Below are 24,878 nucleotides of genomic sequence, written 5' to 3'. Positions count from 1 at the left end.
TGAAGAATTCAAGAAAAAACTGGAGAAATGACATTATACAAGTGTGAGCTCTCCCTAGCTCTGTATCAAGTCTTATATCAACCACATGTAATTGTGTTACCCTTGGTGTACCCAAGGGGCACACCAAGACACACATATGACCACACTGCAGACCATCTTTTTAGGAGAGGTTTCTATCCTTGGAATCACTGAACAGTCTTCCATTAGAGTTGGTAAAGTTAAAAAATTTTTTGTTAATTCCGTGGCTCCCAAACTTAGATGTTATAAAAAAAAATTATAGGAATAGAAAAAACAGAGGTAGAGAAACAAGACGAGTGTGAAATAGAAGAAAATGAAAGGGAGAAAGAAGAAAAAAAGAATTAGTTATGGAAATCCAGTGCTGGAAAAATGACCAAATCTGCTTTGACATTTGCCCTACCAGTAAGTAGTTTGTGAATTAAAAACAAGGGATAGAAAAACAAATCCTAAGCATTTCTTCAAAATCTAGTGGAGATGATTGACAAAGATAGAGTGGATAAATGGTAACGTTTCTCGGCACCTACTGTAGTATTGGCATAGGACAGATGCTTCTGAAAGGATGGCAGAATTAATGAAGAAGAATATAATGAAATGACCCTATGGGATTTGATACCATCCCTAATGAAAGGGAAGGAAAAGAAGATCCTGGGATGAGCATGTGCTGAGGTGATACTCCTGAGAGCAGAAGAAGGAATGATGGTGATAAAGCGTAGAATTGACTGTCACTGGCTTTCCCCTTTTTCTGGAAGTGTGACATCATGAAACAAACGAGTTTAAACAGCAAAGAAGTGGTTGAATTTAGTATAAATTATAATCCCTTTAAACCTAACATTCTAGACGTAGGACTCAGGGTGTAATTTAATTTGAAGTAAAATCAGATCAGATTTGGCAGCAGGTACATCTGGATGCCTTTCCAAATTATTAATATTTTCTTTGAGTTGTTTTAATTCCAGAATGATAATGATTGCAAATACATCCAAGGATTTAATTTTTTTTAACTTTTGTGTAAATTATATTTTATTTATAAATATACATTTAAAAATGTGAAATATATTTTATTAACTCAACAGGGCTTTCCAGTACCCTAAATAGAGTTTAAAAAGAATCATAAGCATTTGACCTGATATTATTATAGATCACAACACAGAAGCCCCAAATTAGGGCAATTATAATTTAAAAGTAGGGAAAATTTAACAGATGTTAAACGGAAAAGGCTTTAAAAAATTAAATAGACTTTCTTTTAGAGTAGTTTTGGGTTCAGAGAAATATTAAACAGAAAGTACAGAGAATTTCCATAAACCTCTGCCCCCCCCCACCACAGCCTTCCCCATTACCAACATCTCCCATCAGAGTGGTACATTCATTAATACATTCACAACCTATGCTGACACATCATTATCACCTAAAGTCTACAATTTACAGTAAGGTTCACTATTAGTGTACATTCTAAGGGTTTTGATACATGTATAAGGACATATGTCTAACACTGTAGTATCTTATGGAATCATTTCACACCTTTGAAAATCCTTTGCACTCTACCTGTGTATCTTGTTCTTCCCCCAAACACCTAGAAACTGCTGATTTTATTGCCTCCGTGACTTTGCCTTTTCAAGAATGTCATGTAGTTGGCATCATACAGTACATAGTCTTTCCAGATTGTTTTCTTTCACTTAGTAAAATGCATTTAAAGTTCCTTCATGTCTTATCATGGCTCAATAGCTCATTTCTCTTTAGTGCTAAATAATATTCCATTGTCTGGATGTATCACAGATTATTTATCTGTTCACCTACTGAAGGGTGTCTTGGTTGCTTCCAAGTTTTGGCAATTACTAATAAAGCTGCTATAAACATCTGTGTACAGATGCCTTTCTTTTTAGAATTTCTAATGGTCACAAATAAATGAATTAGTGGAATTCAAAGTCTTTAGTGAGAGAAATCCTGTACAAAGACTCCACCCCGTTTACTCATTGTAAATACATTTTAAATTCCTTTTTATAATTCTTGATATCACTTTTAATATATAACATATTTATTATATTAACACTAGGTGTTTTTCTTATACTGGGAAAAAACATGGAAAGGTTGTGGGTTTGAATCTTGGTTCCAGCACCCCAGCTCCTACAAGCCCTTCAATCTTGGAGGAGTAATTAATTACCCTGAGGGTCATTTCCTCATCTGTAAAGTCGAGGGTTGATAATATCTGCAAACATGTACACAGTAAGCATTCTGTGGCAGATACATAGTTCTTAAAGCTGAATACACACACACACACACACACACACACACACACACACACACACACTTCTACATCAGCCCTACAATGTAAAGAATGATTATCATCGATGTATAGATGAGGAAGTTGAGGCACAGAGAAGTTAAGTAAGTAGTCTAAGTCCACAGTCTGGCTTGTGAGTTTGTGGTCCAAACTGAGGGCTTCAGAGGGGAGGAGGGTGGGGGAATGGGATAGGCCGGTGATGGGTATTAAGGAGGGCATGTATTGCATGGTGCACTGGATGTTATACGCAAGTAATGAATCATGGAACATTACATCAAAAACTAGGGATGTACTGTATGGTGACTAATATAACAAAATAAAAATTATAAAAAAATAAAAAATAAATCATTATTTATACTGCCTCAGGCATGCCTACATGCAAATTAAATGAGATAATCCATGTAATGTGGTTAGAAAAGTTTCAGGCATGTAATCAGCTTTCAGTAAAGGTTAAACATGTTTGCAATTATGTGCATGTCACATAAACAACTTTAATGTTGATGAAATTCTTTTATTTTTCTCAAATCCTCATGATTACGTTACCTAGGATATTAAGAGAATTATTGTTTACATAGCAGAGGTGTGGCCAATTTGGGAATCAAATTTCTTCTGACCTCAAATCTTTTGACTATAGCCCCTGATCCTCAGAGCTGCTGATGTATTAATAGGAGACTTCCTCTTGATGCCTGTTTTTAATTTGGTGAAAATAAGCTGGAATTTGGAAGTAAGTGACTGAATAATGTTCCATTTATAGATATGCTAATATGTTGTAATAAAGTAACTGGTTTTCCCTAAGATGGGACCTTGAGATAGAGTCTCCATAGGAGCACCTTCGAATCACAAGTGTCGTGTTTGGAATCAGGCAATCCCAAAGTGATTCCCGTTCCCCACTTTGTAGACACTTAACCTTGAGCAAGTTACAAATGCTCTCTAAATTCATTATCTTCTGTATAAAATGGGCATAAAAATACCTTGCTAGGCTTCCTTTGAAGATTCAGGACACTCCGGTGATAACTTATCTTCATGCCTTTCTTAGCTTCCTGTGGGGTCTCTACCCTTTGGCTGATGGGCTATTCTTCCAAGAGCATGATTTCGATCTCGAATCTGTCATCTTATTGCTTACCCCTCCGACTCTGACTTCCCGGCTCCCTTATAAGGACCATTGTGATTATATTGACCCACTCAGTGGATCCAGGATAATCCCCCCATTTCAAGATCTTTACTTTAATCACATCTAAAAAATCTAATTTAAAGGTCCCCTTCAAAGGTCACACAGATTCTGAAGATTATGACATGGACCCATTAGAGGGGCATTATTTAGCCCACTAAAAGGAGCTATGAGGTTCCATCTTATTCATGGTAGCCAAAGGCTGCATAGTGGCAATTTGAAGAGCAGGAGCTCACAGTCCTATGTCCAAAAGCCCTTCCCATGTGCACATATTTCTCATTCTCACGATAACACTCTAAAGTTTCCTGGATGAGAAAACTGGGACACAAAGAGGTGAATTAATTGCCTATGATCACACCACCGTGATTCTAGAAAAGTGCTAGGATTTCAAGTCTGGTGATTAGATTCCAGAAGCCTTGACTTAACAAAATCACTCTAATGCCTCCTGAGTATGGTTCTTTTCAAGCTGTTGTGGTTCCTTAGAGCAGACAGATTAACAATCAGTGTATAATTAAGTGGGGTTCTTCCTTTTTTCTTTTTTTTTAAAGTGAGGTTCTTTTACCTGTGGACTGGTGTCAAATGCTCAGGCATCTGGGTTTAGGACTACCCTGTTCACAGGCTGAAACAGATAAAGCTTGTCCTCAGCCAGTACTAGCTCTTTTCCAGGATACCTTCCTCAGCACAGGGAGCTTGTCATCATTGATATAAGGCATTTTATCAGAAGCCTATTCTCAGAACTTCCCCTAAGTATAAACAGTGACACCCAACTTGTACCTAACATCCTGAGGACCCTGTCTGTGTTTTAGATATACCTGAATTTTCCTCCAGATTCCAGTATTTTAGGATAGTTATATTTGTCACAGAATAGTCAAAGAAGTTGGCTGAGAATGAGCATTCCAGCTGCCCTCAGGCTTTTTCAGAACTAGATAGTTTGTTTAAATAATTGCACTTGCTTATGCATATGATCCTAGTTCTTTTTCCTACTAAATCCAAATCTACCTACATTAGCCTTCAAACACTGATACACAAGGTATTCAATGTACAGCTTTGATTACTCCAGAGCAAGCGCTCTGTCCCAGCTGGACGAAACTAGTTGCCATTTCTTACGTCTCTGAAGTTTCTGGACTCATGCCTCTCACTCCCATTCGTAAATCCAGGCTTCCTCAAAAGCTGGTAATTTGACTCTTCCATTGGCTCTGGATTTCTCTTCTTATATCTTTTCCCTGAGAAATGAACTTGGAAGACCCTAGCTGTAAGAGCTCTGGGAAAGGTCATGAGGTACACATAATTACAGGGAGAGATCCTGTTGGCCAATATATCAAAATATTAACCTGCCAGTGTTTGAACTACTTTTTTGAAGAAAAGATACATGAAGGACTTGCAAAGAAAGAAGACATCTTTAACCCATAAGGTTCTTATCAACAAAGATGCCAAAATCCTCTCACGAAATATCCTTAGCTGGCAACCAAACAACTGCTTGGATGACTTCAGTTTGGCAATTCTTGTGAGCCATACATATTCCCTTTATTCAAATTCTGTCTTGAAATTATTTGATAAATACATGTTCTCTATCTTTACCATTAGGACGTACGTTTTTTGAAGGTAAAGAGACACTGCTTTGTCTCCTTTAAACATGTAATCCGGTGACAGTATATGTAGGTATTTGAAAATATTTTGCACATTTTCACTTATGGTTTCCACTGTTAGAGGAATGACTGTCCAAGTTGAGATCGCTGAGCAGCCCCTAATGACCAACATTTCCTATACTTACTCATTTCTGTCAACTAACTGATTTACCCTGCCAATATAAATGAGACTTACACGGTTTAATGGGAATTTTTTAAAAATTAAGATAGATTATAAACAAAAATATGACTGAAGAAATGTTGGACCCATAACCCCTGACTTGCTGATAGTGACTTTAGTGGGACTGAATGAGAACTAATTTAATTCATGTTTTCTAATTAATCGTATAATTCACTCAAGTTGGAGTAGAAAATGGAGCCTAGTAAAATTACCTTAAAATAGAGATTCAAAATATCTCCCAACCAAATCTTAAACCTAGTGGAACAGAAGATCCAATAAAATACCTAAAAACCTAATCTGAAATAACTATACAGGTGATGAAGTTGAGAAATTAGAGTCGGCCTTGGAACATAAGCATAAATGTAATGAAATGAACAGATAAATGGTAACAGTACACTTTGGTGTAACAAGGAGGAAGAGTCAAGGGCATAGTCTTCCCTAGTGGGGAGGCTAACTTTAATACTAAGATTGTTTAGAATTATCAGCACATGATAACTATAATAAAAGACAGACTTGTGTTTAGATGGTTCATTATTGTTTTAAAATTCTCTACGGATAATGCAAACCCAGATAATGAGTAGATCCCAGGTAAACTAATGAGTAGTTCCCAAGTAAACTAATTCCATCCCTCCTCTTTTGGTACACAACTGTATTTTGATTATCTAATATCTGGAGAATGTGTTTTCTTGAATTTTGCTCAGTAAATGTATGTGGAATAGAAAGTCAACCATTTTGACTGAACTCACACAAGATTAGATGTAAGATTGACTTATACCCTAGACAAGAGAGTAAAGTAAGAATTAACCTGTGTTTAGCACTTCTTACACCATTAATTCTTTTTAGAAAACACTGCTACATATTAAAGCGCTACAGTAGATCCTGGGGATATAAAGATAAAAAAGAATCACACCCAGTTTTACACATTAGCCTGTAAGAAGTCACAATCCTATGGGAATAACAGACACAAATAAACAACAAGTTATAAAACATGTGGATTCATACTGTGAGAATGGTGAATATAAAGTCTGTGGTGCCAAGAAAAATGGAATAATTAATTGATTTCTCTTGAAGCAGAAATGCTGAGGTCATACCCTTGAACTGGATTTTGAAAGACAAAAATGATTTTGCCCGCTGGAGTAGTGGGAAAAGGCCATCTGTTTCTGTATTGACAGCATAGACACCAAATAACTGGCTAACTTCTCTTATGCCAAGGTTTTACCTATCTCAGAAATGGTAATTGCTCTGTAACTGAGGACATTTGGAGGCTGGACTATGGAGGTCATCGAATCACCACATAGTGGACACTCAGGCAGTACAGAAGGTAGCATTTTTTTTTTTTTAGGGAGTCTTCTGGCATTCTTCAAATCATACCCTTTGGGTGATTACCTGTCTAACATATACAAAAGACTGGCTCTGATTTGGGTTCTCCAAATTGAGACATTCCAATAAAAAGGAGACATAGGGTCATTTCCACCAAATAAATAATGTGTTTTAATAGTTGGAAAAAACTAATGAACTCAGAGTTGTTTTAAAATGTATGGGGTTTAGTTTTTGAAAAAGAAATCACCTCAGTTTCCCAATAGGGTTGTAAAATACAAGTACTAGAAAATGTCAATGCAGGTTGTAAAAAATTAAGTACCCTTGGAAATTATCTACGTAATCCTGGTTTGTAGGATTTCCATTTCAGGAAAATACCTATTAAGGTTACTACACCTTTGGTCACCGACATTGCATCATCCTTCTAGTGGCCTAAGTCTACCTCAAGATCTCAGCATGCGGTGCAACCACCACCCCGCCAGCGCTGCCCTGCCCCCCCCCCCCCCCCCCCGCCCCTTACACACAGCGCTGCCTGGAGTAGCTCAGTCTCTAGAGATAATGACTATTGTTATCTCTATTGATGGAAAGTGAGCTTTTGACTCATTTCTTATTTCTTTTTCCAACTAGGGGATTCCAAATAAGCAAGCAGAACACTGATGAAAGTGGAGGAGAAAGTTCTCAGTCCCGCTCTTCTTATATGTTTTTCTCTCCACTTCCATCTCCTCTGCTGATTGTTCAGGGCCCATCTGCTTGCTACTCGAGGCAAGAGCTCCCACATCTAAGTCCAGTATGCCTTGGCAGGTGAAGTCACTGTTTAGACACACCTCCGAAGTGCCGGTGTTGGCCGATCTACACCATGGTTATGCCTATGGAGACACCAGTTGTTCTTCTGTTTTCTCATCCTCAAATTCAAACTCATTAAAGATTTGTGGCTCTTGCTGTAAATGAACTGCTCTTATGGTGTACAAGGGTGTACATGGCTTTTAAACTTGCAATTCTATCCAGTATGCTTTGAAATACCATTCAGTGAATGCATTTATTTTTTCATGGAAAATACAAATATTTGCCAATCTTGCTTTAAACAGGAAAGAAAAACCTTTATTCACAAATTGTTTAGCTTCCTATTTTGCTTGTTAGGTTTCAGGTGTATACTCCTGGGCCCAGCTGGTTTCCAAGCTTTTCAAGAGACGCTGTCTCTGAAAACAGATATTTTCACCAAATTGTCATTAAACAGGGGGTAAATTTTTGTTCACATCAGCACCCCTTCTCTCTTTGGGGTTGGTTTCTTTTGTGTTCAGGTGCAAATGTCTCTGCACAGCTGTCTGGAGCACCCTTCCAAGCCTTGTGCAGAAAATAAAAATATTTTCCTATTCAGTTATAGCAACAAAAGAAAAAGAGAAAAAAACCAGGCTTGCCTTTTCTACTTTCTGAGCATGTAAGTAGCAGTTCCACACCATCCCCTCATGGGAGCCTGGCCCCAACAGCACACTGCAGGCTCACTGCCAACCCATTTTGTGCAGAAGTAGCGTTGGCAGCCGTTTGCTTTGGCAAAGGATCTGTTTCTTTCTCAACCTAAGGCTATTACAAGCTTCCTGTTGTATCTGTTCTATTCGATTTGTTGCCTATCATTCTGCTCCAACCAGGTCTACCTTTTAATCTACTTAGCGCATGAGGGGAATATAACAAATCCTTCAATTACTTTATCTTATCATAGGCTGTTCTGCCACTTTTTTTTTTTAAAGTTTATTTCTCAGTATTGAGAGTTAGAAAACTATCCAAAAAATCAGTCTGTCTTACTCATCAATATTTAGGCAGCCTTGTAAATGGCCTTTCTTGGGTGTCCTTGCATCTCCTGATCCTGTGTGGATGGCTTGCAAACATTCAAAATGAACACAGGTCCCGGTGTTGAATCATTCTGGCCAGAGTATGCTGGCAAAATATCAAAAGCTTGTATGTTCTTATTTTGGTACCATTTTAATAAGCAAGTTTTATTTGAAAGTCAAAACAATTACACTAATCTTATAGCTCACTGAGATCCCCCTCAGTTAATCAATGGTGCGATGTGTAGTTAGCTTCTGTAATCAATGATAACTTTGTTTAATTCCAGGATTTGTAAATTTCCAAGCAACTCTGGGCAAACTGTATCATCTCTAAAGATGGAGATAAAAATTTTCAGCATTTAGGTTATTGTAAGGTTTGAATTATATGATATAATCCACATAAATATTATGCATATTGCCTGGCACTTCATGCTCAGTGAAGATGGTGACGAAGATGATGGAGATGATGATTGATGTGACTCCAGTTAGTAATAAGCCAACTTTCTTTAAGCTTAATCATGCTTTTGGCTACTATGTGATGTAGTCATGACGAAATAATAGAATACAGCCCTGAATGCAATCTTTTGCCACTTCCTCATTTACCGATGCAGAAACTAAGACTTAAATAAGATAGGAAAGAGCCCCAGATTTTATAATTAGAAGCAGATCCAGAAATAAAGCCTTGATTCCTTACCCAGGGTCTCCAAAATTCTTGTTTTTCCTTCTACATTGTGTTGTTTCCCTGACAACTTTCTTTGTTCTTTGCTCCAACAATTAAAAAAAAAACAAACATAAATTTTACAAATGAAAAGCAGATACTAAAGCCAGATTTAAAGGAGAAAGAGGAAAGAAAAGGAAGAGAGAGAATTCTAAATTCCCTAGTTCACAACAAGCTCACTAAAATCTACCCTTGTTGGGTCTCTTAGAAAAGTGAGCCTTAAGGACTAAGAAAATCTTGAAATCCAGGGCACCTGGGAGGCTCAGTTGGTTAAGCATCTGCCTTTGGCTCAGGGGCTTAGATCCATCAGGGTCCCTGCTCGGCTGGGAGCCTGCTTCTCCCTCTCCTGCCTTGCGCTGCCCCCCACCCGCCCCGCTCCTGCTCTCTTTTGCTATCTCTCTCTCTCAAATAAATAAATAAAATCTTTAAAAAAATCTTGAAGGGGCGCCTGGGTGGCACAGCAGTTAAGCGTCTGCCTTCGGCTCAGGGCGTGATCCCGGTGTTATGGGATCGAGCCCCACATCAGGCTCCTCTGCTATGAGCCTGCTTCTTCCTCTCCCACTCCCCCTGCTTGTGTTCCCTCTCTCACTGGCTGTCTCTATCTCTGTCAAATAAATAAATAAAATCTTTAAAAAAAATCTTGAATTCCATTACTTGTGAGACCTATATTGGGAAATTAGATTGGACCATATGTAACCCGCAAATACTTATTTTTGGGGCACCTGGGTGGCTCAGTCAGTTAAGTGTCTGCCTTCAGCTCAGGTCATGATCCCAGGGTCCTGGGATCAAGCCCCACATAAGACTCCCTGCTCAGTGGGGAACCCACTTCTTCTTCCTCTGACCCTCCCCTCTGCTTGTGCTCTCACTCACTCTCTCTGTCTCTGTCAAATGAGTAAGTTAAAAAAAATCTTAAAAAAAAAAAGACTTCTTATTTCTATTCTAGAAGCATTCTTCAGTGAACTTCTTCAAACTTTTCCCAAGACTTAACCTGCTTTCTGTTTTATCTTGTGTGGCTGAATTGCTGGTTCATTAATAGAAAGCCATGCCCTCTAATCTCTTTCTCTCTTAACAATTCACAAAAGAGACTGAAAAGTCAGGTAATGTCTTTCCCAGCATCCTTGGGAACTAGGATGACCACATATGACCAGCAAGATGCCTACTGGGGAGCTTTTAAGAAGGTTTTTGCTACCTTACAAAAGAGAATAACATGGCAGAAGAGCTCCTTCTCCATTTTTTTAAAAAAGATTTTATTTATTTATTTGACAGAGATAGAGACAGCCAGTAAGAGAGGGAACACAAGCAGGGGGAGTGGGAGAGGAAGAAGCAGGCTCATAGTGGAAGAGCCTGATGTGGGGCTCGATCCCATAACGCCGGGATCACGCCCTGAGCCGAAGGCAGACGCTTAACCACTGTGCCACCCAGGTGCCCCTCCTTCTCCATTTTTAAAATTTCAAATATGAATATTGTATCTGGAGTTAAAGGAGCCATTTTTCCCCCTTGAGGCAATAATCATGAGGACAATAAGCCAACATTTAAGAATAGTGTGGAGTGAAAAGAGAGAAAGAAACTGAACCCTTGAGAATATCGTGGAATTGCTGACCTATCTTGAGACCACACATCTCGGGTTTGTTGTTAACAATAAATGTTATGTTTTAAGTCTATTGCTTGTAGCAGTTGTCATTTCTTTCTTTCTTTTTTTTTTTTAAGATTTATTTATTAGACAGAGACAGCCAGCGAGAGAGGGAACACAAGCAGGGGGAGTGGGAGAGGAAGAAGCAGGCTCCCAGCAGAGGAGCCTGATGTGGGGCTCGATCCCAGAACGCCAGGATCACGCCCTGAGCCGAAGGCAGCCGCTTAACGACTGCGCCACCCAGGTGCCCCTAGCAGTTGTCATTTCTAAATGACATGTTTTGATGAAGTGTTAAGCATGTGAGTAGCATCTCCACCTAAGTGGAGGAAGGTTCCAAATTCTTACTTTACCAGCTTCAGGGAAGGGGAAAACATATATGGAAATCTACAAAGCAATCCATGGAGATGATTTAAAGATGATTCAGAGAGTAAAGAGATTTATTTTCTTGGTATAGGCCTAATTATAATATTGCTAATCCTACCATTAAAAGCTTTCCCTGCCAGCACAGATCAATTATTTGCCTTTAAAAGGTACTCATGAACAATGTTCCAAACCATCTGTGTGTTTAGAGTTTCATTGAACTTTACATATAAAGGAGAATTCTTAATTGTGTATCTTGAAGATGTTTCTTAATTTCCTGATACTTTATATCAGAAGTCATAGTTCATTTGCTCAGCTGCATGTTTGACACCATCAACTGACTCTTAACGAAAAGCCCAATAGAAAATACTGTCTCTAAAGGCCACTCAGAGACAATTAACTTCTCAAAGTACCTGCCTATTTTAAAAGTACACACTAAAATTTCTTTAAAATTTGTTTGTAATGAACTTTTTGGAAAGTGACTTAAAATGCACATACTCTTTGATCCTGTAATTACACTTCCAGGAACTCTAATTTACTCACGGTGTCAAATTAAAGATGGCTGCCATTATTTAGTACTGCTGTTGAGATTAGAGTTTAATTTCTCTCCCTTTAACTTTGGGCTGGCTGTAGTAGATTCCTTGACTAGTAGAAAGTAGCAAAAGTGATGTTAGGGAACTTCTAAAGCTAGGTCATAAAACATCTTGCCGCTACCACCTGGGCCCTTTGGAAGACTCTATCTTGAGCTCCAAGTTGCTACGCAGATGACCAAATACACTGAGACAGCTGTGCCGAATCGCCTACATGTAGGCATTTCTGTCAACAGTCCCATCTGAGCCCAGCTTTCTAATCGTCCTTGTCAAGCCACCAATCATAAGAGGGAATTTGCCTCAAACCCCAGACAGCACATTTGGCACCTACTTCCACTGCGTGACTTTCATTCACGTCATGTGAAACAGAAGAACAACCCATGAATTTGTGACACACAAAACCTTGAGATAAAATAACTCACTCTTTTAAGCTGCTAAACTCTGTGGTAGTTTGTTATACGGTAATAGATGACTGTAAAAACAAGCACAAAAAGACATATATGCAAGAATGCTCATTGAAACATTAAGTGTAAAAATTAAAACCTGTGAACAATTTGAATTCTATTAATAAGGGACAAGTTAATACATTCATGAATCCATATAAGAATCTGCAATACGGGGGCGCCTGGGTGGCTCAGTCATTAAGCGTCTGCCCTTGGCTCAGGGCATGATCCCAGGGTTCTGGGATCAAGCCCCGCATAGGGCTCCCTGCTCTGCAGGGAGCCTACTTCTTCCTCTCCCTCTCCCCTGCTTGTGTTCCCTCTCTTGCTGGCTGTCTCTCCTCTGTCAAATAAATAAATGAAATCTTAAAAAAAAAAAAAGAAAGACAGAATCTGCAATATATATGGCTGTTGAAATGATTGGGCTAAATATATATATATTTATATAAAGTGATGCCCATGATGTATGAAGTCAATAACATTCCAAGTTGAAAACAGCATTTTATATAGTCTGAGTCCACACACACAGATACGTTTACATTACTAGTTCCCTGTGTGCATGCATGTGTATCATACACACAATGTACAAGTCTGTACACAAGGCTGTTAACAGTTTCAGCATCATGGCTTATTTCCCACCCCTTTTCCATATGTTTTAGTGTTATCGTTCACAGATAATTTTGTTGTTGTTTGTGTTTACATTGCCTACTCAGTATATGCACATTAAGAAATTTTGGGAATCAGCAAAAGGGGGCAAAAAAGTAGATACTACACTTCTATAAAGATACCCTTTGTATTTTAAGCCTTTTCTATGCATGTTTCATTTTAAGTGTCGTTCAAGTGTTACATTGCTTTACATCTTTTATACATTTGGGTTTTCCTGATTTAACATCATATCATCTGCAAATAAGTATTTGCCTTCTTCTTTCCGGGTTTCACTAGCTAGACTTAGGACAATGTTCAATAGTAACAGTGTCTTCCTGCAGCTTTGGATTAAGTGTCTCTTGGATCAAGCTTGATAGTCTTCATCATGTTGAGGAAGCATTTTTATTTCTGTATATTAAAACTTATACTAGTTAATGGTTCTTGGATTTTTGTTATAGTCTTGGGCATCCAATTGGAAAGATTCTATTATTTTTTATATTCAGCTTGTCTATGTGATAAATTTTATTAATAGATTTCATAATGATGAATAGCTTGATTCTTGGACTAAAGACCATTTTGCTGTAGTCTGTTTAAGATTTTGCTTCTTCTATGGTCATAGTCATAAATAATTGGATATATAGATTTCTGTGTATCTTTGTCAGCTTTTATTTTCAGAATTGTTCTTGCTTTGTAAAGTGAATTTGGTAACTTTCCTTTTTTAAATCTATGTTTTCCAGTAATTTTTGTAGCACAGACATTATCTGTGTTTTGAAAACTTAAGAGTAAGTCAAGTGTAAAAGTATCTGTCTCTGGAGGTCCTTTTTTGTTTGTACTAAGTTTTTGACAGTTTCCAGTTTTGTTTTTGTTGTTGTTTTGTTTTTGCTTTATTTTTTCTTTTTAGAGTTCTTGTTGAATTTGTTTTGCTACTTATATGTTTTCCATTAAAAAATTGTCCATTTTCTTGAGATTACTAAATATATCAGTGTTAATTTTTCTAATTTTAAAATGTATTCTATAGCTATTAAAATATTTCTTTTCTAATTTTTGAAGTAATTTGATTAACCAGAGTTTTTCTATATAGTTGCTTATAAAAATCTCATATTTATTATTTCCATTCCTTTACTATGTCAGTTATTTCTGCTTGAAGTTTCCTTACTTACTTCTGAATTACTTAGATTTTGCTTATTTTTCTTGCTATCTCTTGAAAACTCCTTAATAGAATATTTCATTATATTAAAAATAATGAAAATAGGGGCGCCTGGGTGGCATAGCGGTTGAGTGTCTGCCTTCGGCTCAGGGCGTGATCCCGGTGCTGTGGGATTGAGCCCCACATCAGGCTCCTCCGGTGGGAGCCTGCTTCTTCCTCTCCCACTCCCCCTGCTTGTGTTCCCTCTCTCGCTGGCTGTCTCTATCTCTGTCAAATAAATAAATAAATAATTAAAAAAAAATAATGAAAATAACAGTTGCTCTGAATGTGGCTTTGGTTGCACTCATAAGTCTGATGGGTATGGTTTTTTTCCTACTTATTCTGTTAGTGTTAATCCAATTTTCTCCTTGACTGATTGTTATTTACAAGGATGCATACAAAAATTTCCAAGTGTTTGGGTTTTGTTGATGCTATTTTCTTTTCATTTATTAACTATCTCAGAATATGGCCAGTTAGGTAAATATTCATAAGTAGTTATATTAAAACTGTGAAGTTTTCTTACACCAATTTATCAAAGTTAAGAATGGCACCATACTAATTTGCCCCCCTTTTCGAAAACAACTTTCCTCCACCCCCAAACTCCACCCCTGCCTAACGTTTCCTCAGTAGTTCCACTTGGAGATAAGACCCAACAATTTTTTCTTTGTTATTGCTACCTGTTTGGAAGGAAAAAAAAATGTTCTAAAGGACATTCTTGAGAGTTTTTTTTTTAAGCATCTGAAAAGAGTATGTTTTGAGTTCAAACGTATCTGAGAATATCTTTGCATTGCTTTCATATAGGAATTATAACTTGGCTCGATGTAGAATATAAGACATATTAGTGTTAAGTTTTATTGGTATGATTCCAGTTTCTTATTGCATTTAATATGGACCAAAAATTGGAAGTCAGCCTGACATTCTCTTTATCTTGTGAGATACCATTTGGTTGTTGTTGAGTGTTGAAGAAACTTTTCACTTTACATGTTAAATAATTAGGTTAACCCAAAGTGAAAATCCTTTCCTTATTTTTTTCCTTAATGCAGTAAATATAAGAAAGTTTATTAGTCTCCATCTCAAGTCTTTTCTTTGAAGATATGATCAGTGAATTTTCTTTATATTTTTTATAATTGATTTATTTTATATATATTCTCTTTATTTTTAAATATTATTATAATTAACATGTTTTATCAAAGTATTATTGGGATGTTTTAAAATGTGCAGTTCTTTAGTATTCAATAATTTAACTGTCACACAAAATATATGTCAAAAATCCTTATGTCTCTTTCTTACATTATTTTTTTTTTATTTTTTATTTTTTTAAAGATTTTATTTATTTATTTAACAGAGATAGAGACAGCCAGCGAGAGAGGGAACACAAGCAGGGGGAGTGGGAGAGGAAGAAGCAGGCTCACAGCAGAGGAGCCCGACGTGGGGCTCGAACCCAGAATGCTGGGATCACGCACTGAGCCGAAGGCAGATGCTTAACCGCTGTGCCACCCAGGTGCCCCTCTTTCTTACATTATTAACATAGATTACTTTTGCCAATTCCAGAAGTTCATACAAATGGAAACATACAGAATGTATTCTTTTAGGTCAAGTTTCTTTCACTCAGCATACTGTTGTAAGAGTCATCCGTGTTGATTCATATATCAGTATGACATTCCATTTCACTTCTGATCAGTCTTTCATTGTGTGCCTATCCTATGGTTTATTCACCCTTCTTCTCCTTAATGGGCACACACAAGTTTATAGTTTTTTATTATGGTGACTAAATCTGCTAGGAACATTTTTTTTTTCAAGTCTTTATTGTGGATTTATGTTTTTATTTCTCTTGGATTGATACTTATGAGTGGAATTGCTGGGTTATAACATAGATGTATGCTTAACTTAATAAGAACTTATCCTACAAGTCTCCAAAATATTGTACCAGGCTTTACTCCCACCAACAGTATATGAAAGTTCTAACTGTTCTACACCATCACTATTTAGTGTCAGTCTTTTTGAATTTCAGGCATTTGATGGGTGTTGAGTGATCTCTCACTGTGGTTTAAATTTCCATTTCCCTTATGCCAATAATATTGACCACATTTTCAAGAGCTTATTGGCACTTCATTTCTTCTTTTATAAAGTAATTTTTCAAGTTATTTCTTAGTTTCTAAATGGTTGCTCACTTTTTTATTGTTGATTTGTAGAAATTCTTTATAAATTCTAAATACATTTTTTTTGTCAGATGGATATATTGCAAATATTTTTTTCCAGAGTTTTTTTAGTGGAAATTTTTTTTAGAAAAGTTCTATTGCTCTCTTTTTCTCTCCCTCTCTCTCACATACATGCATGCCCAAAGGCAATTTTGTATTGAGTTTCTTTTTTTTTTTTTTTTTAAAGATTTTTTATTTATTTATTTGACAGAGATAGAGACAGCCAGCGAGAGAGGGAACACAAGCAGGGGGAGTGGGAGAGGAAGAAGCAGGCTCATAGAGGAGGAGCCTGACGTGGGGCTCGAACCCGGAACGCCGGTATCACGCCCTGAGCCGAAGGCAGACGCTTTAACCGCTGTGCCACCCAGGCGCCCCTGTATTGAGTTTCTGACTCAGTAGTAGATCTATGAACCCACCTTTACTTTGTGACTTTGATATTTTATTTTTTATCAAGCTTATCATTTTTCCCTTCAATATAGCTTTACATTAACTATTATGTTTTTGTTTCCATGTAGTTTCATTTTAACGTTTTGCTTTATTCTATTATCTCTTTAAAACAGCCTTCTCGGTTTTTGATGTAAAAGGTGTTAGATAAAACTTTCTACTTGGAAGGTAACTGAGACATAACTATAGCTCTGGACTCTAACATGACTGATAAGAGGAACCACCCATGCTTAAAATGAATCTGTTTTTGGGGGCGTGCTCAAGCATGAACAACAATGAGACTTATGAAGAGGCTCCCTCATGAAGCACTAAATTTACAAGTGTTCTTTAAAAATACCTTAGCACAAAAATAAGGTTGTGGAAAAACACCAGTATTTGTGTATTTGTCCCTAAATAACAAGAAAACAGAGGTATAGCTGTAATAGTTTAAATATAAATATACGTACAATTAACAGTTATTATTATAACAATGTAAAATATCAATACTACAGAATCTATTTTTGTGGCTTCTTATATTAAGTTTTTGCAAGTCTGACATTAGGGTTTTTTTTTCTCTAAGTTAGTGAAATACACCCAACAGTTCTCAATGTGCTACCATCTGTGCGTCTGTGATGCTTACCACCTAATATCTGACTATTACTCCTTTTTAAAGAGAGTAACTATGTTGCATAGATATAATGGGAGTATGATTCTAGAAATATATAATTGTAAATAGTAAGTTACAGTTTATTTTGAAGAAGGGTCATTTTAGCAGTTCTTTATGTATTGGCATCTTCAAAATTCAAATCCAAAGACTATAGTGAAAAAGAGAACATATGTGTGTGTGTGCATATATATATATCATAATAAAATGATTACGTGAAATGAAAATACATTCAGTGAACAGAATTTCTGTCATTATCTACCACATTTAAATATTATTTTGTGCCATATCCTGTATTGCTCTTCTAAGGCTGCTGTAACAAAGTGACTTAAAATAAATTGATACTCTCAGAGTTCTGGAGACTAGAAATATGAAATCAAAAGGTCAGCAGGTCCATGTTCCCTATGACGACTCTTGGAAGAATCTTTCCTTGGCTTATCCCACTTCTTATGGTCTCAGGCTTTCCTCGGCTTGTGGCAGCATCACCCACAAATCTGTCCCCATCTTCATATAACCTTCTTCCCTCTGTGTGTCTGTGTTTCTGTGTGTTCACTTATGAGGCCAGTCATTGGATTTAGGATCTATCTTAATCCAGAATGACCTTTTTTAATTTAACTAATTACATTTGCAAAGACCCTATTTCCAAATAAGTTCACATTGTGAGGTTCCGGGTGGACATAAATTTTGGGTGACATTATTCGACCAGTACAGTGTCTTAGACAATACCAAAATCATTTGTATAAAAGAGACTGTGATTTTAAACTTTCAGTTCATTCTTGGTCTGAGTACCTTCACATTACATTAAGAGATCTTTGGGTTGGCACAATGGTGGAATTAGTGCTTAATCTTTTGAACAACTGACCAGTAGCATGGCCTTGGGTGAGCAGTTTAATATCAAATCTCTCAGTTTTTCCAATGATTAAAAGTGGAGGGATTGGACTAACGTAATGCTAAGGTCTCCGTGCCTAAAATTTTTCACACTAGATGTTATCAAGTGTTCATCCTTTAGTTTACAATTGCGGAGTTCAGTTTTTAAAAGTTACATTAAGCAAAAAATATTAAAATACAAGAGGAATAATCCTTTTATGTAACATTTTGAAGTTTAAAAAGATTTTTTTTTTTTTTAAGTAGGCTGCACGCTCAGTGTGGAGCCCAGTGCAGGGCTTGAACTCACAATCCTACAATCAAGACCTGAGCTGAGATCAAGAGTTGGATGCTTAACCAACTGAGCCATCTGGGTGCCCCTAAAGAAGTAGATTTTTTTGAAGATCGATAACATCATTTGCAATTCATTTAAAGATTTAATGACTGCCTAAATCAAAACTTAGAGATTAAAGAGGATTCAAGATCCCGCTGAAGAAAGATTAAATAAAAGTAATACAGCATCCTAAACACAACTTATATAACCATCTTATAAATTGGTTCTAGCTAATGGACATGTAAAATAAGCTGCAAATAAAAGCCATATATGTAAATCTAAAATTTATAGCAGTCACATTAAAAGCTAAAAAGAATCAGGTGACATTAGTTTTAATAACATTTTATTTAACCAAATATACCTAAATATTATTTCAACAAGTAGTCCAAAAAACATTTTCATGAATATTTTGCTTTTTCTTTTTTCATACTGTCTTCAGAACCCAGTGTGTATTTTTCACTTAGAGTTCATCTCAATTCAAGCAAGCCACATTTCAGGTTTTCAAGAGCTACACGTGGCTTGAGGCTGCGATAATAGCATTGCCACTAACCTGGATGCCTGAAACTCCAGAATTGGAATAAGGAGATTTGCTTTTGGAGATTTCTTTCCTCTGTTGCTTCATCTTCATTCCTGTACCTATTTTATCCAGCCCTGAAGATTCTGTTTCTTCGAAATCCTGATACCCAAGTTCATCTGTATAGTTCAATAAGAATCGACAGAACAGATCTCTTTGTAAAGACAACAAAAAAGTTCTGTTCAAATACTTCCTACCAAAGAGAGTTAGTAATCAGAATCCCTAAGGCTCTCGCTATCACTTACTGTGCCAGGCAACAGGTGGTAGATGAGCCCTTACTCTGCACTTCCCTTCAGACTACAATATTGAAAGAACCAGCCTTGAGCTGGGCTGGGAGGCGCTCCTGCTGAGACCTACCCTGGTGCCTGCTCTCGTGCCATCTTTCTGACACCAGAATGAATGGTTGCATATGGACTGGAGCTGTTCTCACTTCACACTCAGATTTGGCTGAAATTCCACTATTTTAATACACTCATTTTACACACACCGCTGGAGTGCTGCTCAGGACCTAGTCATCAGAGGGCCCCCATTTGGTGTCTTCCTTTCATTAGTAAAAAGAATCAGCAATTTGGAAGTATAATCTTGAATTAAATTTTAATGAATAAAAGTTTATACTTTAATCCCTACTGATGCATGAACTGTTTTTATTTTCATGCTGATGATCTTGTAGCCAGGTTTGTGACAACAGTTCCTAACTGTACAACAGTAAAGGTAAATAAAGGAGGAAAGGCAGTTATTGTCGCTGGAATAAAATCCTGTGCACAGCTATTCAAACGTAGTAAGTTCTTAACAAATAATTATTTTATTTTATCAATATATCTAAGAATATCAAGAAATTGCCAGAAACGATTAGTATTAAACTAAGGTTGAGCTCAGCCTCTGAAATTATTTGATCCCCACCAGAACACCAGTTTCCAATTTTTTAAAAAGATTTATTTATTTATTTGAGAGAGAGACAGAAAAAGAGGGGCAGAGGGAGAGAATATTCAGGTAGACTCCCCGCTGAGCACAGAGGCTGACTCTGGGCTTGATCCCACAACCCATGAGATCATGACCTGAGCTGAAACGAAGAGTCAGACACTTAACTGATTGAGCCATCCAGGCACTCCCCAGTTTTCAAATTTATTAAGCTGTGTGATATAGGGAATTTCTCTTAACTCCCTAAATCTCAATTTTCTCATCTGTAATATGGGGATATTAATAGTCTTTAACTTATCCCTGTGAGGTCAAGTCAGATAATGCATTTAATGTGCTTAACACAGTGCTTGGCAATAAAAAAGAGTGCGTGCGAATTGATTGTTATAATTGTCATTATAATTTTTTTTTTATCACAGAACCCACCCATAGTAGACTTCCAGGCTAAAGTGAATCTATCCTTCATTCATTCATGGATTCACTTAATATGTACTAAACAGTATCCATATGCTGGGTGCTGTGCTAAGTATTGAAGGTACAAAAATGAACAAAATGGACACTCTTTCTGTCATCACAGGTCTTAGTCTATTAGAGGATACAGACAAATACCTAAATGACCCTAGCAAAGTGCTTTTTACAGGAGCGACTTCATCTCTGCTTCTGGGGGATTCTGTTCTGGGACTTTGTTTTCCTTTCAGAGCTGTCACTGGTGTTCATTTAATCCCAGATTTTCTCTCCTGGAAGATTTTCACTCTGTGCCCCACAGTCTACCCTTCAATTTCTTCACATGTGGAGTGGCTTATGACATCATTTGAATTCTACAGCATTTTTCTGCCTCTCCCTAGTTATATTCTTTTCTTACCATAGAAGATAGTGTTCAATCTCATCTGTCTGCACTTAGACCAAATGACTATTTCTCTTGAGCAAATTTGGGTCTGGTGGTTCTGTGTCCAGACTTGAGTGTGAGGTGATCCTGTTCTAGCAGGGAATTTCTGGAAAGCGGCCCCTCGAAACCAGTCTGATCAGACATAGGAAGGAAAATCTCACAGGCAGTTTATTGTCATGGTGGAGTGAGCCCCTAGAATTTATGAGTTAAGGGGACTTTCCACTCTTCCAAGAGTACGTACCGTGGAACTGCTCCAGAAATTCAAACATCTTAATTTTCAAGAAGATTGTGATTTGGGGGTGGGAAAAGTAGGGGATATGAATGTGAGAGCTTTTGCACATCTTATGCCTATTGTGTCAAAAATATCCTGTGTAATGGGGGCGCCTGGGTAGCGCAGTCGTTAAGTGTCTGCCTTTGGCTCAGGGCGTGATCCCGGCGTTATGGGATCGAGCCCCACATCAGGCTCCTCCACTGGGAGCCTGCCTTCTTCCCTCCCACTCCCCCTGCTTGTGTTCCCTCTCTGGCTGGCTGTCTCTCTGTCAAATAAATAAATAAAATCTTTAAAAAGATATATCTTGTGTATTGATCAACTTCCATTAGTATTCTGGATGTGAAAGTTACATAAATTTATTTTGCCCCAAGATAAAAACAAATTAATATATGGTATTTGTTCTTCCTTTTGTATGCTTTCACTTTAGAATAAGTGTTCATCATTAAGCTATATACAAAAGTACTGCCAAAAGCTTTTTAGGACTCTGAGTGACTAATAGCATGAGTATGGATAATCTAGTGAAATATGCATTGTGTATATGATGAATAGTACTGAGTTTTATAAAAATGGAAAAAGAATGTAAAAGATTGGAAATTTTCAACCCCCTTCATCATGCAACTAATTTCATCTCATTCTGTACCATCTTTCTTCAACTTTTTAGAATCTTTATTTCTTTGGCTTAGAAAACATCATTATTCTTCTCCCATCCGCAACCATTTTCTTCTTCAGATATGGATCAAAATCATCCTCTCCAAAGAGTTTTTCTTATTTTCTTGCTTTAGGCTAATAATTCCAAGGGCATTTGTAATATACACAGGTACTACTTCATTTGACCCTCGCTTTGGCTGTGAGGTTAACAGGATTATATTTTTCATTCCTCACTGCTCCTTTGGCTGACTGCTGCAGATATAATTTATGTTTTCCTAGAATTGTAAGCATCTAACCCACTCTAGAAGAAAGGGAACACTACCTTTGAAATTCTTTTATAATTACTAAAATGAGAACATGTTAAAAGGAAAGAGAGAATATGAAGGTTTAGAAAATGACCACTAGCCATTCTGAATGAATAAATATAAACTCTAGACAGTAATTTACAAATTAATCTTTTTTAGAAAATCTGATTGGGTTAAGTATAAGAAGGAAGAAATGAAAGAAGACACTTTCAATGGCATTTAACAAAAATCTCTTCTTGATTCACTCCCTCAATCAACAGACATTTACTGAACATTACTACATTGCATACACTGCGTAAGGGACATAAAAATACTGAAATGTGGTCCTTGCCTGCAGATGACTCACAGTTTAATAGAGAAAAAAAATCAAGAAAGACCAATGGAGCTGTATTGTATTGTTCTGGGTGTTATGATGAAGTTAAGCATAAGAAATTACAGAATATTGGAGAATCGCTGAATCCAGCTAGCAATTGGGAATGGGTTAGAAAGCCTTCTTAGACAATATGACCTTCCAGATAAGATTCAAAAGACAGATAGAGAATAGTCAGTCATAGGTAGAAGGGGAAGGGGGCACAGGAGTGGAGCATAGCAAGGTGAGGAAAGAACGAGGATGAAGAATGAAAGGATTTCTAGGAATAAGAAACTACATGTTTGAAAGCATCTAGACATAGTGTTCAGTGTTCAGCGACTCTAGGCGCTTTGATGTAACTGGAGAGTAAGGTGTTTGTGTGACCTGTGTCAGGCGGGTGTGGAGGGGAGCTGCAGTGAGAAATGGATCTAGACAATCGTCTGTGGCCAAGAATGAAGGAACTCTTCTACCATTTTTCATCTTTATAAGATTTTAAGAAAGAGAATAACATGATCAGATTGGTGTTTTAGAAACAACAAATTTGCGCTATATTACTCAGGATGCAAGGAATGTGTCTGAGAAAGTCGAAGGCCCTAACCTGGTCCACCCACACAGGTTCAATTTCTATGACTCAATATGGATGTGATACAAACGTATTCATAGTGGCTGCCAAATCCTAAGGTCAAGGGACCTTCTAAGCAGCAAATGGAAACTCTAAAAGCTCAGCAGAATATTATGTAATCTATGTATGCCCTAAGGACAATTTTGAAGATTTATCTTTTGTTCTATTCAATTTGACACAGTCAACTGACCTACTGTGAAGAATCACATAAATTCCCAAACTGTCTGGATGATTATATGCTGTACATTTTTTGCCAATTGCTTTTCCCCCAAAAAACACTTGGAAAAACATATGTACAAGCTGATGTATGAAAATGTGTGCAGAATTATTTAGCCTTTTCTACAAATATAAGAGGAAGACTTTTGCTTTAATAAACAAATAAAGTTGTAGTTTTTAGACAAGCAAATTATTTTTATTACACCAAAGCAAATAGATAGTTGTAATTCACCTGCCTGAAGGTTATTCATCTGGTATACTTGCTTCTCTGGAACACAGCTAAGAACCCACAGATAAGAAAAAAAAAATGTCTTGTGAGACGTCAAATAAAAATCCTAATTCTCCACATCAAAGCTTGTGTAACTTCCTAAAAATGTCTTCACATTTCTGTTCATCGAATCCTGTGAACTTGTATTTTACCAAAAATCTAAACAAGTTATGGTTTTCTAATTGGTAGCTGATGGATCCCACTTACTGAGAAGGAGCATGTTTGTGTCAGTGGAATGCTTGTATGTGTGCTTTGGAGTTTTATTGAGTTGCATTTTGGAGGCATAGACTTAGTAGTACTTGACGATTGGTGAGAAGCAAAGACTAGAGACAAAGAAAAAAAAATCCTGGAATCAGACAAAAAAAATTAAAAATCCTTCAAATGGCAGTAATCTGTAGCTATTTATGGCATTATTTGTCCAAAACAGACATCTAATTCATTATGTTGACTTTTTTCCAGGTAAATGTGGAAAAGTTCACTTTTACGGGGTTGTCATACCAAAAGACCAAAATATATTATAAATATAAGAAGATAACCTCCAATTATCTCTAAATTATTCACATTGAATACCTACGACCAGGTATTGAATGAATAAATGAATTTCTGCAGTTTTTGTTTAAATAATAATTTACATTGTAGATGTTCAACATAACTTCTAATTAACACACTTATTAACAGGAATTTATTGTTGGAGTTTCTAAAGTATTTTCTATAAGAAAAATCAATAGTTCTAATAAATGGCAGGGAGCCCAGAGCTAAATGACACTATAATACTGTTTTTTAAGCATTTACTACTTGCTTTTTTGCTTTGTACTATGTATATGTGGTTTCATTTTGTATTTATAATAAACGGAAGAGGCATATAAATTGATCTTAATTTACAGATTTGGAAACTGAGGCTTGAGAGGTTGGCCCAAAGCGACAAAGCTAGTAAAGTAACTGAGTTTCATTTCCAAACCCAAGTTCGCATTACTAAGTACTTCGTTGTCTCTCACTGCACTGTTGTGTATCTTCAAGGCTTCTGAATTCCAGTGATTGGCATGCCCACAGATGACACACTGGAGCCTTTTAGGGGATATGTATCAGGTTGCAATTGGCTGCTTCTTCCCAGCATCCAGTTATCTACTCAAGTGCCAAGCTGCTCTATCTTTTATCTTTTTAACACTTTCCATTGTCTGAGTGTCTGCAATTTGCTGCCTGGCACTGGTTGGAATAAGAAACAGTTGTTGCTATTATTGCCACCAACCCTCTTGCAAATCACTTTCATTGTGGTCACAGCTGCCACCACTTTCTCATCTCTGTAGCTTACCATACCAGTTGATCACTTTTCTCCGTTCTTAAAACTCTATTGTGTAATGATGTGTAGCT

Source organism: Ursus americanus, chromosome 15, assembly GCF_024610735.1.
Source record: "Ursus americanus isolate L20-20 chromosome 15, mUrsAme1.1.p, whole genome shotgun sequence".
NCBI lineage: Eukaryota > Metazoa > Chordata > Mammalia > Carnivora > Ursidae > Ursus > Ursus americanus.
The sequence above is the reverse complement of the archived record's forward strand: the minus strand, read 5'-3'. Positions refer to the sequence as shown.